Source organism: Lissotriton helveticus, chromosome 4_1 (assembly GCF_964261635.1).
Source record: "Lissotriton helveticus chromosome 4_1, aLisHel1.1, whole genome shotgun sequence".
Classification (NCBI taxonomy): domain Eukaryota; kingdom Metazoa; phylum Chordata; class Amphibia; order Caudata; family Salamandridae; genus Lissotriton; species Lissotriton helveticus.
In genome coordinates, this window is record NC_136063.1 from 170,478,152 (window position 1) to 170,492,238 (window position 14,087).

Sequence of the window (14,087 nt, forward strand, 5' to 3'; positions counted from 1 at the left end):
GTGATGCCTGCTGTTAATACCGGTGTATATATGTTTTATCCCGGCTATGCCCCTGTGCTCTTTCGAGTATAGCTGCACAAGCGTTATTCTAAGCACTCTTTCTCCATGTCTGCGGAGAACGGCGTACAGCAGGAGTTACTTACTGGGTATAGCATGCTGACGCTCGTGGTGAAAGGATGTGGTTGAGTTGCTGGGCATGTGCTGGAACACCTATTGTCGATTCATAGCACATTCACCAGTATTGGCCCCTCCTCAGCCTTTGTCTTTCACCTGGTAGAATGACTTCAGGTAACCAGGTTAGTGGTATGTCTTCAGGTAACCGGGATAGGTTACTCCCTGCTTGCATAGCTTTAAACACCCGGGGTATCGGCAGAGTAGGGGCAGAGGGGCCTGGGGTGTCTTTAGACATGTAATGTTCATGTCTGGATCAGGTCGCTTCGAGGTGGACAGGGTCCACCGCTCCCCTGTGGCTGTGGTCTTGTTCTTAGACCGTTTAAATGCTCTGCAGAGCAAGGTTCAGGTTTCCCTAAAATCTAAGTGGTGGGGGCCGTGAAAGGTTTCCCCCAACGGAGGGGCCTGGGATCCAGCAAACACAAGATGTTTCAGGACGAGGTCAAAGGTTACCTCGAGGAGGATGGTGTTACCCACGCCCGCAGGCTTTGACCTGTTCTTCCTAGATTTTAAGAGGCTTTATGAGCAGAGGTTGCAGGTAATGAGGAGTAGCAGTGGTGGGGGGGCCTGTGCGGCAGCGGGTACCACCGCACAGGCTGTGGCGGAGTTACTGGGCGATCCGGAAGAAGAGAGGTGCAAACGATGTACTTCAGCGGGCACATAGGGGTGCCAGAGCCTAACCTGTATCCTCCGGGGAGGTGCAGGAATTCGTGTCGGCGCCCCAGTAGTCCTTCGGGCGGTTGTGGGCCTGTGCAACCGGGGGTTTGCCTAGTCACGCCCCACAAGGGGCGTGTCAGTATTTATAATTTTATTATACAGCAGTTGGGTGCTTTGCCACTGTGCTGTTTGGCTCAACAGGCGGGCAGGTGGCGAGAATGCAGCCTGCCCGGGATCGCCCGTAATGTCTACCCACCGTTATTACATATGTTGTATGTAAATAAACCTGCAGCAATTTTTCTCCCAAACTTACGTTGTCTGTGTATTATTTTGCACGTTTGGGGAACTAGGGGGTGGGAGTCTTCTGTGGCCCTGATGTGACTATGCGCCTGCCCGAGGCCACGCAGTGGCCATTGAGAGGGCGGGCCACTAGTCACGGAGGGCTGTCCCGCCCCCAGCAGGATGTTAGCCTCTCCTCCCCTCTGGTTGGAGGAGGTGGCTGGTCGTTATTCTCGTCCAGGGGCGGCGGGGAGGGGCCTCCGTGGGTACTTAGGCTGCTGCACCACGTTGGAGGGCCTCTTTGCCGCCCCGGACGCCGACGGCGCTCGTCGGGACACTCTTTTCCCTCCCTTGCCTCTAACCCAGAGTGTGGGTATGGGGGGATTTGTGGAGGTTTTTAATGTGTCCATTTATCGTTGCAGGTTGGAGTTAAGCGGAGTTACTGGGCGATCCGGAAGAAGAGAGGTGCAAACGATGTACTTCAGCGGGCACATAGGGGTGCCAGAGCCTAACCTGTATCCTCCGGGGAGGTGCAGGAATTCGTGTCGGCGCCCCAGTAGTCCTTCGGGCGGTTGTGGGCCTGTGCAACCGGGGGTTTGCCTAGTCACGCCCCACAAGGGGCGTGTCAGTATTTATAATTTTATTATACAGCAGTTGGGTGCTTTGCCACTGTGCTGTTTGGCTCAACAGGCGGGCAGGTGGCGAGAATGCAGCCTGCCCGGGATCGCCCGTAATGTCTTCCCACCGTTATTACATATGTTGTATGTAAATAAACCTGCAGCAATTTTTCTCCCAAACTTACGTTGTCTGTGTATTATTTTGCAAGTTTGGGGAACTAGGGGGTGGGAGTCTTCTGTGGCCCTGATGTGACTATGTGGCCAGGGCCGGACTGGGAACCAAAACCGGCCCTGGCAAAGTGCTCGGCCGGCCCCCCTCCTCCCCCTGGGGGAGAGGGGGGATGCCACCAAGCGCTTTACCAGGGCCGCTTTTCCGCCGAATTTGTTACAGGGCCGATTTTGCAGCTTTGCTGCAAAAACGGCCCTGTCACAAAAACGGCCCCCAGGGGGCCAAAAACGGCCCCCACCCTTGCGGCCGACCGGGGAATTGCCCGGTGCCCGCAACGGCCAGTCCGGGCCTGTATGTGGCCTAGCACCGGTGAGGGATGTTTCTCCTGGGAGCACCCCCTATGGGCAATGGTACCTATTACGAAATAAAACGACCTTATAGTTCTTTGAAACATAGTGCACTTTATATCATGAAATCACTATAATGGATAAGTGAACAAAACACTAAATGGATTATTGGCTGGATGAGTAAATAAATTAACAAATGATCTTGTGACGAGAGGATGAATTACAAAGAAATTCTAGAATTACAAACAAGATGAAAGACATCACTGAGAGCACAGCTAACACATATAGTAGTCTCACTGTTCAGAGCAAATATGATCCGAGTATAATGTAAACAATTATAAATTATTTGTGTTTAAATGTAAATGTACAGGAATTTATATAGCGCAAATCACCAAGCGGTTTCTAAGCGCTTGCTTAGGGAACCCGTCCTGGTATTCCCCTGTGAGATAACCCCGGCAGGGTATCCACAAGGTGAAAGCCAGGCATCCCGCCGCGAGGGGCCGTTGTGGAGATTAAGCAAGCTATTGCCCAGAGTCGCAGAGTGTGAACCCGTGAATCGAGTAGGCACCGGAGTGAGAATTGTCGAGTCCATGGACATTTTAGGACTCAAGACCCCACCAAGCCGGGAATTGAACCCTGGTCCCGGGCTGACCTCTGCTTCCAGGTCTGCCTCCTCTAACCAGTGAGCCACACTTCTTTAAGGCACCCTTATCTAACAATTACTTTATGAGGAAGCCTGGGAACACTTCCACTCTATTGTCCCATTATGCCTGTAAAACCCTATTTCTACACAGGATGTGGTTCCTGTGAGTATGGTGCACACTTCAATACACAATGAATGCATGGGTAGAGTGAACTGAAGCCGGTGGGCCCGTGGTGGTCAGCACTGACACTATTACTACGTATGCATCTGACTGTGACTGATTTAAAGTAGCCTAAAACACCACACTACTAGCCTGACTGTACTCACTCAATGTGATAGGAACGGGTACAACACATGAATCTTCTCATCTGACTGCTGCACCATTTCACCACCTTTTCTCTTGTTTTACAGTTGGACTCTATATTTCTAAGAATTGCGCTACGACATGTGCTGCAAGTAATGTAGCTGTACTTGGCCAAGGAGTCACCACCTCCTGCTGCACCACACCTCTTTGCAATGTCAACGCAACGTTCAACGGAGTGGCCAGCACCATGGCCAGCAAGGCTGGCTTCGCGGTCCTGGCGCCCACAGCGGTTTTCATCGGTCTCCTGTTCGCATATTGACTCTGAAAGGTGAGGTATAGTGAAACACTCTGAAGCTTAAAGGATACAGTATCATTTGTAACATTCACAGCACAGTAGTTTACTATCATAAGTATTAAAAAAAGGATTTAAAAAAACCCACAAAAGTGTTTAAAAACAAACAACTTAGCTTGCTAAATGTCTTGAAGTCCTCTCATGAGTTAATGTAAGCCTTTCAGTGTCCTTGTCACCTAACAACCTCCCTTTCCTGTCCTCCCTCGCACCCTTTCACAGGTGCAGGCATGTCTGGCAGTTTTGAGGGACCTGGGTGTAGTATCCTGTTTATGTATTTCCCCTCTTACTATCACCCTAGCTGCTCAGCCAGTGTGAATGTGCTGCATGGAATGTTGGTGTGTTGATGTTGAATGGAATGTTTGGGTGCCTGGGTGGTGAGGTGACACAGTTGAAGATGGGCTGAGCAGCAGGCAGGCTGCTCCTGGTGAGGCTGCTTTACATGAACATAACATCTTGTAACTGAGACTAAATAAATCAACTGGAACTGCATTTCGGCCACCAGACTTCCGTATTACACATTTTTGGTGACGAGTTACACTGGACCAGTAAAGTGAAGTGGGGCCCTACGAACATTCAGTTCCGGGCCATCAAGGTATTTTAGTCATATTAGCTGCCTCCTCATTAATAAAAATACAGCTTTGCTTTAAAATCAATGAATAAATGCTACAGCGTGAGGAGGGGCCCTGAAAATGTGTGGTACCTGGGGAATACTACCACACCGGGCTCCCCACTTGATAGAGGCCTCCTCAGTGCAGTCCGCTAAAATTGCTGTATAAGCACTTTGACACCACAGCAGGGGCAGCGGCGTAACAAAGGCCCCTGAAGCCCCCACGGTGCAGGGAGTGGGGGTCTTGAGCTCCAAGAGACCCCCTCAGCACACTACCCTGGTGTGATGGTGTGACAGGTCCTGACTGAGTCCGGGGGGTGGTATACATGTAGTTTGCAGAGGGTCCCTCTCAAGTTTGGTCACACTAGAGGCCAGGGGCACAACAGTCGTCGACCCTCTAGTGCAGTCATGGTATAGGGGACATACTGCCTTGAGGCAAGGCCCATTTCAGCTGTGGCCTCTGCACAATTTGACAAACATTAGCCTGCTGGGATCAGCAGGCACGAGAACTGAGACGCACTGATTTAGGTGAGACCCTGCCGTTATGTCATGGTTTATTTAGATTTCAGTTGCCCCACAGGTGTTCTCAGCACCTCAGTGAGATATTCTTCAGCAACATAGCAAAAATATCCCATTATAAATATCCAAAGCAAAATATAAACATTGGAAAAGTATTGCGATTATCAATTGTGTTCTAAGTTTTGTAGGTCTGCTAGAATAATGTAAAAAAGTGTGACCCAAACAGTATATGGCAGAAATGTAAGTGGAATAAAAGAGAGTCACAAAAGTGAACAACACAGAGAGGAGAGAAAGGGAGTGACTGAATGTCGCAATACACCACAATAAATGAAATTAAAAACCCAGATTTACTAAGATTTTGCATCTGAGTTGCATCACTTTTTTGATGCAGCCCTGACGCAAAATCTATTTTTGATCTACTAGGCCATACCTAATTGAATTTGCATGGACTTGTAAAAAAAAAAGAGCAACACAGTGCACAGCATTACCATGCATTATCGTCAGATAGATGATACTTTGGGGGGGCTTGAGCGTTCCTGGGCATCCACCAATGTATTTTGATGCAAACCCATATTTACAAAGACTTGTAAATTTGTGTTTGAATCAAATGGTCGCGTAACAAAGAGAAATATCTTTGTCTTCTCATTACTTCCTTTTTGCATGTGTGCCTCCTACTGAAGCACAGACGCAAAGAGGGTAAAGGTACCTTTAGGGTAGCAATTTCCAAATAGCATATTTCCCGACTTGCTCTTTGGTAATCGCTAGTTTAAATATATGAACGCTTTATATTTTAATTTGCGATTCCTAGTGGGCCACAAATCGACATTTCTCATGAATAATAATGAGGTAGGTCGCAGTTTGCGAAACATTAGGAATGACAGCCATCTCAGGGATGGTGGCCTGCTCGGGTCAGCAGACCACCATGTCTATTAATTCTTTCAACCAAAGCAATCTTATTTTTGCAGCCCGTTACCTTAACGAAAACAGAATGCATTAAAAAAAATGAAACGTTTGCTTCCTTTTTTTAGCATTCTCAAATGGCAAGGGATCCCGTCGGGACACCATCCCATTTGTGAATGGTTACCAATACCTATTAGTAGTTGATAAAAAAAAATAATGTTTTGCTATCGTAATTCGGTTACAAAAAATGTATACATGCTGCTGTGAATCATCATTTCATCTTTATTTCGACAATATTGCCATAAAAGAAGTCACATATTTGAGCAATTAAAAAAAAGGATACAATACATATAAGTAGAGCAGTAAATAAGAGGAAAATGCAAGTGCCCATACAACTTATCATTACATAGCAGTCAAATGAATGTCCGTATATTCCTCCTTTACAGTCTAAAGTTTAAATGCAAGCACCAAAGCGTCTATACAACTGTGGAAGCTGGATCCAAATTCATACAGTATTTACATACATCCTTCTTTTGTTCCACATAGCTGCCAAAAATTTTGTTACAGCAAATACAATCACAGATGAAAGATCCGTTTTAAGTATTCTATAGGCTTGCATACAGTGCGTCATCCCCAGATTTTTACATAGAGGAATGATCCAACACCTCCTGGATTTTTGATAGGCAGGGCAAAAGAACAAAACATGCATTTCATTTTCCTGCTCCGAAGTACAGGCAGGGCAATTTTTTGGGGAGGACGGACACCACTTGCTCGTAAGGGCTCTAATAGGTAAGGTGCCATGTCTCCATTGAATGTACAACTTCCTCGAAACAGCAGGACTAACATCATCTAAAACAGGTTCAAATTGGTAAAAGTCTTTAATCATTAAAAAAGTACCAGATAAGGTGCCGATTTGTGCATTCGATGTATGAGCAGTTAAATTACTTTCGTAGTACAATTTGACCAGGTACTTGCGAGGGACCCTGGTGCAGGCAGACTCCGGATCAGACCACATTAACGGGAGACCTATTCTCCCAAATTCCTCTCTCACATACTTCAGCCAGGAAAATTTCCCGGCGTTCGGGAGCCTTAGAACATCCGAGAGCTCTTGCCTATAATTCTTGAGCTCAGGGGTGGTCCAGAGCCTCCGCCAAAAAGTTAGCGGCTTGAGGCCCAATTCCTCATCTATAGGTCTGAGACGAGTTTTGGAGCATCGCTGTTGGGTACCGCATTCAGGTGTGTGATTACCCCGTTGACATAGAGGCAAAACAGGGTGGGTGCCAAGACACACCCCTGTCTCACCCCTCTGCCAACGGGGAATCTAGCTGACAGAGCACCATTTTTCCCACACCTGACCTGTGCAAAATTCTCTCTAAGGAGTCGGATTATCATGTTCAAAAGGGGGAAAGGAATGCCCAGTTCTAAAAGCACAGTCCATAATTTCCCGCACGGAACCAGATCGAAGGCCGCACGGAGGTCCACAAAGACAGTATATAGTGAACCGCCCTCAATCTTAACGGTTTTCCAAAAAAGCAGGGTCAGGCGAAAAATCTGATCCGTAGTGGATACATTTTTCCTGAACCCTGCCTGATAAGGGCTTAAGATGGAAAACTCCTCCGTCCATTCTAAAAGGCGGTCTAAAATCAGCCTCGCGAAGATCTTTTGTGGCACGTCAATGAGGCTGATAGGCCTGTAGTTGGCTGGGAGTAGAGAAAACCCCTTCTTGAAGATAGGGACTATCTCAGCTCCCAGCCAAGTACTAGGGAGTGCCATGCCCATTTGGATTGCATTAAATTGAACCCTTAAATAAGGGGCCCAGACCATGGGTTCATGCTTGAAGAGGTCGCCTGGGAGTTTATCCAACCCTGGCGCTTTGCCGACTGCAAGTTTGGAAATAGCAGCACGGACCTCTCCCTCAGTAAACTCAACCTCATTAATTTGAGCAATAGAGCTGGGCACTAATCCCCCTTGTTCCATGTCATTGGTAAAATTCTCCCCTCCATAGAGGGTGCGAAAATGATCTTCCCACACATCCGCAGCAATATTAGGTGCTACTGCCGATACCGGGTCAGCTGACCCCGTGTTAACAATTAGCCAGAACTTCCGTGCATCTCTTGTTTTGAGAGCATACGTTAAATTGGCCCAGTTATCGTTATCCCACTCGACCTTAGCATGGTGTATTAACTGCCTATATTATAACCTCCTTTCTTTTATCAGTGCCCTATTATTATTTTGCTTCAGGACCCGGAGGAGTTCTACTTTCGCCTTTCTACAGGCAGTATTGTACCAAGTGGGTCTATTGCCCGCCCTTCTCCCTCTTGGCCCTGGGGGGTTAAGGACCTCTGCTAGGGTATTAGTTAATTCCTTATTAAGGTCCCCACGTTTTAGATATACTTCAAGTGAGGGATACTGCGGAATTAAAGCGCCAACCGCTTCCAGCACCAGCATTGCCCGCGCGTACATCTCCGCTACTAGCTCTGGGTGTGTTACAAGTTTGTCCCATCTAACCCTGCGCCTGTTGTTGGATAAAAGCGCCCTGTCATCTAGGCCACTATCTGTCTTACAGGCGTCTTTAGGGGTTTCGGGGGATAAAAAGTCCAAAATAAGCGTGTTATGATCACTTTCACCCCTGGTATCCACCCTAAAATCAAGGACCCTATGCCAAGCACAGCTTTCAACAAATATATAGTCCAACCGTGACTCCTGGCCGGGCTTATTAAAGGTACATTTTGAGGGGATGTCCAATTTTACACGACCATTGCAGGCCCTATTAGTGTGGTTAAGCGTCAGAGCCATGATTTGGACAGCCAATGGCGTCCATGACCTGGGCGGGGTGCCCACCACTGGAGGTATTTTCCAGTGGTCGTCCTCCTCCAGGTTTACATCATCCATCAGACCCAAAAGTGGCTCGAAATGAGAATTAAAATCTCCCCCTACCAAAAACGTGGTACCCTGAGGAATCACTTTTAAAAAGGAGGAGAGCTCCTCAATGGTTCTAGACTCACATGTGATACTCACAGGTCTAGAGTAGATATTAACCAAAACGAGCCTAGAAGCATTCGGCCACTCTAGGACCACACATTGGACGTCCTCCGTTGTAGTATTCATTACCCTGGCACTACAGCCCAAATGGGTTCCCACCCATATTGTTAGGCCCCCTGACGGTCTACCCTTGACCCCCCACCTTGTAGGGACTGATAATGAAGCAAAACCGCTCCGCAATGGTTCCTCCCTTGCCCAGGTTTCTTGGAAGAGGCATACGTCGTTCTTATCTATATAAGAGCCCCACTCAGGGCAGGCCATTTTATTACATAGACCTGCCAGATTCCAGGACAATATTTTCAGTGAGCTACCATCAGTTATAGTTCTTGGGATTGGCAAGCTGGATTCTATACCAGTAGCTAGGGTTCCCAAAATATGGAAATTAACTGGATCCTTAACCTGATTGTCACAGGTATTAGGGCCAGATGGAACGCCCGCCGGTGTCCCTGGATGGTTATTCTTCACGCTATCAGCTTCCTGCATCCTACCCTCATTCATACGTCTAGCTATCCCTCCCGGAGGGGTTAAGTTATATATTGTGGCATCAGTCCCCCCGACTCGGCCTACATCTCCATATTTATACTGTAGTCAGTCTACCTGATCCAGGCAGCTGTACCTGTTGTTGTGAAAATATTGGTTGGGCATATGGATATCATAGAGATTGCTCCTGAAACCTCCAGTCTGCCCCCTAGAACCCACCCTTGTCCAGCCATCTTCTAACCCTAATTCAAATTGAACAGTATCAGGTGGGTAGAAGAAGGACAGTGGGAAAGTCTGGATTGCAGTATCTACTTCACTGCCCGGCCAGTTACAGATGTGCGAGACTGTCCCGCGGTTCCTAAAATTAACCAGGATACAATCGCCACTCATGTTTTGACTAGTATATCCCACCCAAGAAACCCTTATAACCATTAAAATTTCACTAGAGATGTGAGGGGGAAGGGGTCTATATTTGTTCAGCCAGTTTACCACTTTGTTTTTAAGAGAGGCAAACGATTCTACTGCTGAATTGCTAAGCTCGTGTACACCAGTTAAAACCACTACAAGTGGAGCTGCCTCTGGGGGTAAATTTACTACCTTTTTCTTTCGCAATCTATTGCCCTCCAGGTTTTTCCGCTCATCATTCTCATTAGGCTTCTTGGCCATCCTGGAAGGGCTAACAGGGAGGGTAGTATGGGCACTCTGTGCTACCAGGGGGGGAATTACTGGGGCAGGGAGGTTTGCTGTTAAAGGGATATTGGCTGTGGGTACCCCCCCCACATTTGCGTCAGACTTCCCCTGCATAGTTTCTGGTGGTTTCAAATGATCCACCATAGCCCCAGTGGCTTTTTCTATTTTTGTCAACCTAAGATCAATTTGGTCAAGTCTAACAACCAAGGGGTCAAGCAAGGATTTCAGGATACTACCTAAGCTAGAAGTCAGATGGTCACCCCGGGCCTGTGTTATATCCCCAAAGCTAAATGTAGTAGACTGCGCTACAGGAGGAATTGGGGGAGGAGAATTAAAAGTACCACTGACTGCTGGAGCGACCTCCCTACCTTTTGTAAGACCTTTGGGATCGTTATAAGAGGGACATTTGTCTAACTTTGCTTTTTTTCCACCCCCTATCTGTGCCCCACGTTTTCTTTTTGGAACAGCCCCCTCCCGATTTCCCTGAGGCTGAGAGATGTTAGACTCAGGCCTACTATCAGATATTAAGCAATAGGATTCCGCTGCACTCCTTGGGTAAACCAAAAACGTTCAAAATCAGTATGTACAAGGAAAGACTAGTCTCTTAGGGTGCTCAGGGTAATGCTCCAACTGTCCAAAAAGAGAAGAAACGTATAAAGCCTGAAGGAACCCTGTGAGCACAGGGTGGTTGACCTGAGCACACCTGTGTGCTTTAAATGAGCAAAGGTAATTCGAAGGTTAATGTTCCATAAAAGTTTTATTCACTTTTATTTCGTTCGTAAATATGTATCATAGTTCTGTTTCAAAGTAGTAATTTCACTGAAACTTCAACTCATAAACGAATGTTCAAAATTGTAAATAGCGATATATCCAAAGTGTTCAAATTCCATATGGTGATGCCATACATAACTCCTCTCCCCGATGCATTTCGAGCCTAGGGGCTCTTCGTCAGGGGGTACACTGTAGGTAAAGTAAAGGAAGGTAGTATAAGTGTGGAACAGGATCTGTGTGAGAGCTAACAAAAAATGACATTCAGCGCTGTGAATATCTCCAACATGCGAAGTACTTGGAGTCACCTGCTGGTGCACGTGCATTAAAAAATGTGAAAATAGAAAGTTAGATGTGACAAGCCTGAATTAAGAAGATCCATAAGTTTAAACGTGAAGGGTGATGAAAAAGAGACGGAGTGAAGAAACGAGAAAAAACGGAAGGAACAAACAATAGAGCATAAATTAAACGAGTGAACCTGCGTGGCCCACGGTGAACAATGTGGTGCGCAATTATGAAATATCGTTGTGTCGCACTTACCAAGGGTTAGAAAGATGGACAGACCATGCATCACCGACAGAGCCGTATGTGCAGTACGCTACTGGAAAACGCCGACAGACGTGTGTGGTAGTGTGCGCGAAGCCGCAATGGCGTTTGATGAAAACAAACAGTAAAAATAGAAAACGGGCTGTGAAGCCACTAGAGGCCGGTAAACACAAACGAAAGACCAAACGAGAGTGCACACTTTGGGGAAGTAAATTGAAAGGGAAAACAGTGTAGAGGAAATAGGAAAATAAAACTCAAATGGATGAAATGAAGTACAAAAATGAGTGCGAGATGTAAGTGGGAAAACGTATAAAGAATAAAAAAATTAAGATTCAGGATGTCCAGAAGGTCAAAAAAAAATCAGAAGATGAAAAGACAACACAGCATGTAATATCAAGGTGACTGAATCATAATTTCAATAATCAAAGCATATGCAAAAAAGTTGAACAACCAGCTGTCAAATACAGTTCAAAGGGTAATGTAAAATGTTACAGGAAGCTACTAAATTCCAGGCGCTCGTTGAGCCCATGTGGCACAGTGGTTCCCAGTTTGAAAATCCAAAATAGTTCCCTTTGCAATAGAAATTTTTTGGGATCAAGGCCCTCCGGTTTGTTAACAGTTTCAAGGACCAAAAAGCGAATCTGACTGTTCGTGTGATTATGTTGTGTGAAATGTGCTGACACGCAAGACTTCAAGTTCTTATTCCTGATGTTGCTTCTGTGTTCATTGAGACGTGTTTTTATCTTACGCTCTGTTTTGCCTACGTACGGTAGGCCGCAAGGGCATTTTAAAAGGTAAACCACATTGGTGGAATCACAAGTAGCATTGGTTCTCAATGGTATCAATTTGCCCGAACTCGGATGGTTGATCATGGTTCCTGGTATAATGTTGTGGCAATTTTGACAGTTATGACATGGAATAGTTCCTTTGTATGTTATAGATTCCTTTTTCTGTGGTTTGATGTATGACCGTAGGTTTCTAGATCTTTGATAGGCAAATATAGGCATGTCAATGAAAATCTTATTAAAGTCTGGTTCTACTTGTAGCAGTTGCCAATGATTTTTGATAGTTTTTTTGATCAAATGACTTTTTGTGGAAAATTTGGAAACAAACACATTGGGTTGTGTATTCGTTTTTACTCTGTCCTTGGGTTGCAACAAAGTGGAACGACCAGTAGATCTGACACGTTGGTAAGCAGCATTAATGATTCTCTGCGGATAACCTCTTTTAGTGAACTTTGTTATGATGGTAGAACTGTCCTGAACAAATGCCTCTTCAGTAGAAGCGATCCTCTTTGCTCTGAGTAGCTGTGAGTACGGTAAATGCGTTTTGAGACTGGATTGGTGGAAGCTGGAGTAGTGTAGATAGTTGTTGCGATCTGTAGGCTTAATGTGCATTGATGTTTCCAGTTTTCAGAAATTGCAAATAGTAATTGTTCCTCTGTGCCTCGGCAGGCACAGAGGAACAATTACTATTTGCAATTTCTGATTTGAACCATATTGATGAAAGAATTCAATTCACCCACCAATACAACAGTTCCAACATAACTTTTCTGGATGTCAACATTACCATCAAAAACTACAAACTGGAAACATCAATGCACATTAAGCCTACAGATCGCAACAACTATCTACACTACTCCAGCTTCCACCAATCCAGTCTCAAAACGCATTTACCGTACTCACAGCTACTCAGAGCAAAGAGGATCGCTTCTACTGAAGAGGCATTTGTTCAGGACAGTTCTACCATCATAACAAAGTTCACTAAAAGAGGTTATCCGCAGAGAATCATTAATGCTGCTTACCAACGTGTCAGATCTACTGGTCGTTCCACTTTGTTGCAACCCAAGGACAGAGTAAAAACGAATACACAACCCAATGTGTTTGTTTCCAAATTTTCCACAAAAAGTCATTTGATCAAAAAAACTATCAAAAATCATTGGCAACTGCTACAAGTAGAACCAGACTTTAATAAGATTTTCATTGACATGCCTATATTTGCCTATCAAAGATCTAGAAACCTACGGTCATACATCAAACCACAGAAAAAGGAATCTATAACATACAAAGGAACTATTCCATGTCATAACTGTCAAAATTGCCACAACATTATACCAGGAACCATGATCAACCATCCGAGTTCGGGCAAATTGATACCATTGAGAACCAATGCTACTTGTGATTCCACCAATGTGGTTTACCTTTTAAAATGCCCTTGCGGCCTACCGTACGTAGGCAAAACAGAGCGTAAGATAAAAACACGTCTCAATGAACACAGAAGCAACATCAGGAATAAGAACTTGAAGTCTTGCGTGTCAGCACATTTCACACAACATAATCACACGAACAGTCAGATTCGCTTTTTGGTCCTTGAAACTGTTAACAAACCGGAGGGCCTTGATCCCAAAAAATTTCTATTGCAAAGGGAACTATTTTGGATTTTCAAACTGGGAACCACTGTGCCACATGGGCTCAACGAGCGCCTGGAATTTAGTAGCTTCCTGTAACATTTTACATTACCCTTTGAACTGTATTTGACAGCTGGTTGTTCAACTTTTTTGCATATGCTTTGATTATTGAAATGATGATTCAGTCACCTTGATATTACATGCTGTGTTGTCTTTTCATCTTCTGATTTTTTTTTGACCTTCTGGACATCCTGAATCTTAATTTTTTAATTCTTTATACGTTTTCCCACTTACATCTCCCACTCATTTTTGTACTTCATTTCATCCATTTGAGTTTTATTTTCCTATTTCCTCTACACCGTTTTCCCTTTCAATTTACTTCCCCAAAGTGTGCACTCTCGTTTGGTCTTTCGTTTGTGTTTACCGGCCTCTAGTGGCTTCACAGCCCGTTTTCTATTTTTACTGTTTGTTTTCATCAAACGCCATTGCGGCTTCGCGCACACTACCACACACGTCTGTCGGCGTTTTCCAGTAGCGTACTGCACATACGGCTCTGTCGGTGATGCATGGTCTGTCCATCTTTCTAACC